The sequence below is a fragment of the Drosophila miranda genome (assembly GCF_003369915.1).
Source record: "Drosophila miranda strain MSH22 chromosome Y unlocalized genomic scaffold, D.miranda_PacBio2.1 Contig_Y3_pilon, whole genome shotgun sequence".
Classification (NCBI taxonomy): domain Eukaryota; kingdom Metazoa; phylum Arthropoda; class Insecta; order Diptera; family Drosophilidae; genus Drosophila; species Drosophila miranda.
In genome coordinates, this window is record NW_022881625.1 from 2,333,969 (window position 1) to 2,338,670 (window position 4,702).

Sequence of the window (4,702 nt, forward strand, 5' to 3'; positions counted from 1 at the left end):
CACTCTCATCTCGTCCACCCGCTCGAGAGGTCGCGATCGTCGGACGTACGTGCCATAACCGTTTCGTGTCGTTTTTTCGTGTCGCCGTTTTCCGTTGTCTTGCTGTTGTGCTTTGTTTTCTTTTTTGTGGTGTCTGTCGTGTGCCGTGCCGTGCCGTGCCGCCTTTCCTCCACCACACCCATTACTTACTTGACAAACTTTTGTTCCCGTCCACATCGTAAAAAAAACGAGGGGGAACGTTGTGAGTTGCTGCGGAGACCGCAACTCTACAGTTATACCCGATACTAAGTCAGTATGGCTCTCCTCCGGCAGACGCCGCTAATATTAAACGACACGACAAGGAGTGCGTGCGAGAGAGACAGAAAATCAGTCTGAGCGTGACGTCGGGGGCTGCGTAGCCAGTGCAAATTGATTTGTTCCTTTTGGCTATAAAAATGATCTGATCTGATCCAGATTCAGCAATCTGATAGATATGGTCATTATCTATGATTCTGCGTTTTTAGTTTTCTCGAATGTGCAATATTGTGGATGCAACAGATTATCGTCCTTTGTGGGGGCGGAAAAGGGTGGGGCGAAATTCTGAGATATACGTTTTATAGTCAGATCTAACAGAAGTGCGGATACCAAATTTGGTTTTTCTAGCCTTAATAGTCTCTGAGATTTGTGGATGCCCCAGATTTTCGTCCTTTGCGGGGGCGGAAGGGGGTGTGGCGAAATTTGGACACGAAACGGTCAAGGTCCGATATCACAGGAGTGTGAATACCAAATTTGGTTGCTCTGGCTCTTATAGGTTCTGAGATCCTTGAACTCATATTTTGCAATTGGCAAAGCCGACCATGAAACCTGTGTGTTAGAGAGAGACAGAGCGAGAAAGAATGAAATTGTTTTCTTGATTCTGGCTATAATAATTATACGATCTAGTTGACATTTAACACTCTAGAACATATTGTCATCCTCTACGATTCTGCGTTTTTGTTTTTATCGTATCTTTAAAAATGTGGATGCCACAGATTTTCGTCCTTTGTGGAGGCGGAAGTGGGCGGGGCGAAGTTTTGAAATATTTTTGTAGCAGTGACATATCACAGAAGTCTGGATCCAAGACATCGTTGCTCTAGATCTTATAGTCTTTGAGCACTAGGCCCTGAAGGGGACGGACGGACGGACGGACGGACGACGGACGGACGGACGGACGGACGGACGGACAGACGGACAGACAGACAGGGCTCAATCGACTCGGCTATTGATGCTGATCAAGAATATATATACTTTATGGGGTCGGAAACGATTCCTTCTGGACGTTACACACATCCACTTTTACCACAAATCTAATATACCCCAATACTCATTTTGAGTATCGGGTATAATAAGAGAATAAAAGTGCCAATAAATTACATTAAACACTAACACACACAAGAGACTTTTCAATTAAAGAACAACAAACAAGCAGCAGATCGCCAACACACAAACCAACAGCCAGCCATGACCACAGGAATGGCCAGACGAGGGACAACCAGACGACACAGCGACGGCGGCAGAGCGGCCCGCAGAGGCGCCCTAGCAGCAGCAGCAGCCAACAACACCAACACAAACACCGCCAATAGCAGCAGCAGCAGCAGAGCCCTCGGCGCAGGCGCCAACACCAACGCCCCAGCCAATGCAGAGCGCCGACGCCACAGCCTTCCATCGAGTGAGTACCCAGCCATTGCCATGGCCGATATATCCACGGCCACAGCCACTCCCCCCTCGAGCCCCATCACAAAAACCGCGCCAACCACAAAGGGAAGGGCCGATGGGACGCCGCTCTCGCTGCCGCTTTTCCCGCCTCTCACGCTCTCGGACATACAAAACCGTTCGAGAGTAACGGGAGAGGGAGAAGACGGAGGAGAGCCGGCTAGCCGACGCGCAAGAGCGGAGCGCCAAAACGGCCAACGGGCCGCCACACACACACACACGACCGGATCGAACCCGTTGCGTGTCGAACTTGGTTCGAGTTCGAGCAGCGGGTCGATCCGAGCCATAGCCCAGTCAGCACCAATACTACGACAAACAGCAGCAACTACACAACCACAATCACAGCCAATCCCACCAACACCAAAACGACGCCGCGCCCTCATCGACAGTGGGAGCGAAGATGAGGATGAGGGTGAGAGGAAGCAGGCCAGAAGACGGGGCCGCCATCACCAGCAGCGGCAGCAGCGCACAGTGCTCTGCAGTTACTAGAGCCATTACGGGACACTGGCAGATCGGCACTCACGCCTCTAGACTGTCAATCCCTCATAACGACTTCTGCAGGAGTTGTCGCGACGAGGAGGAGGAGGAATCGGTCCCCCACTTCTTCTGCCACTGCCCAGCCATTGGAAATCGTCGTCTTCGAATTCTCGGGGCCGCTTTCCTCACGGACATTTCGGACCTGTCCGTAATCAAACCAGGGACCTTGTCCAAATACATCCAAGCCACCGGATGGGACTGCCCTTAACCTGCAGTAGTATGCTCTCACGGTTCGGGCAACGCGAAGGGGCACATGCCCATGCGGCAACACAACGGACCTTTTATAGGTCCAAGTGAGCTTGGGGGCGGGAGGCTCTTATCCCCCCCCTCCCGGCTACCGCCTTAACCTAACCTAACCTAACAACAATCTGCAAATGACCATTAAACATACTCACCTGCTATTAAACTGACAGAGCTGCCCCTCCAGCAGCTGCCTCGCCACTCCTGCAACTCTCTTGAGGCATAATGGGCGAAATTTGGAGACCTCATCAGAAGCACTACCGTCAATTCCAACAGAAGTCCAGAGGCCAGCCACTAAAATACAAAGAAAAACAGCCAATTCACGCCAACACGAAAAAACGCCCAAAACACACAAAAACACACGTACCTGCCAATCACCAGACAGAGCTGCCCCCACAGCAGCTGCCTCGCCATGAACATCATCAATTTTCTGCCAAAGGGGCGGAAAAGGAGGCCTTTTTTGAACCGATGACGAACGTGGCCGAGGAGGCCAGGCCAACTCTGCTGACAACGCATCCTGGTGGCCGGACCAGCAGCCACTCGGATGCGGCCAATCAACAAGTAAATCGACAACGTATCCTGGTGCCCGGACCAGTTGCCACTTGGATGCGGCCAATAATACTGACAGTCTGACATCACACACCGATGTCAACGCCAACAACACACTGGACAACGCATCTCGGGTAGCCGGACCAGTGCCACTCGGTCTGCTGCATTAAACCAACAGACAGATGCAACGTGGGCGGCCGGACTAGAGCCGCTCGCCATCTCCAACTTTGCCCACGATGCACGCCAACACCATCAATCCAGCCATCGCCACTAAACAACACACAGGGGGACAACAGAGCCGGCCGGTATACAGCGTAATGTTCGCATTGCGTTTGATATGCCTGCCGGTGCTCCGTTGTTGTTTGTCCTCCTGTTAGAAATAAAATAAATATAAATAATATGTTTATATGTGTGTAAATGTATGTCAATTATCGTTTATTTTACCTTGTCTGCATCAATGTTCTTGTTGTAGATGTCAATCCTGTTGTTTTTTGTAGTTTTTGCATGTCCGTAGATAGTTTTAGTTACTTACCTGTGATATTAGAATTAAGTTTTTGTAAATTAATGTAGTTTTTCTGTAGTTAATTGTATATTTTTCGTGGTTTTCTAATTAGTTTTACCTTCTTACTCTTCTTCCCAACCTATCTGCCATTCACATAATTCCCCTTGACACGTGGTATTACCAAAAATACCACGCAAATACCAGACTATGACCGATAACACACCAAAAAGCCATTTCAAATTTAAAATGCATTTATCAATGCCCAGTGTGTTATCGGTCGCAAATTCGGCAATTTATGCCCAGCCAATTCCTCCCAACCCCCTACCCACTTCAAATTCCACTAAATGCCAAATGCGGTTGAGCAGGAGCAAAATTAACACTGCCAACCTCCGCCACTCTGCCAAACGCCCCAATAAAGCCATTTCAACCGCCCATATGATGATATGCGGTCGACTCTTCGGAGCGTCACGCGCCCGGATCGAAAGATCCGGAAGTTTACAGTATCCGGGCGGTTATACGGGAGCAGGCATTTATCCCCCCCCCCCCCCCCATCCTATCCCATCCCCCAGCAACAGAGCAGCCACTACACACAGCACAAACATAAGACACTGGCCGCTAACCAACGACAACGACAACACACACAGCCACTAAAACAAACGGCTATTCCAATTCTCCATTGCCTACTTATCAGTGCTGCTGCCCTCGGACCACTTTCATCTCACTCAATATTGGGGTCAGTGAAAGTGGAACCGGGGGTGAGAGCACCGGTAAATGACGATCGGCGATCGGGCCAGTCGAGTTGAGGGGGAGAGTATGGGAGTTGGCGGACATGTGAGAGTACCACCATGAACCTCGTCCGCCACTCTCATCTCGTCCACCCGCTCGAGAGGTCGCGATCGTCGGACGTACGTGCCATAACCGTTTCGTGTCGTTTTTTCGTGTCGCCGTTTTCCGTTGTCTTGCTGTTGTGCTTTGTTTTCTTTTTTGTGGTGTCTGTCGTGTGCCGTGCCGTGCCGTGCCGCCTTTCCTCCACCACACCCATTACTTACTTGACAAACTTTTGTTCCCGTCCACATCGTAAAAAAAACGAGGGGGAACGTTGTGAGTTGCTGCGGAGACCGCAACTCTACAGTTATACCCGAT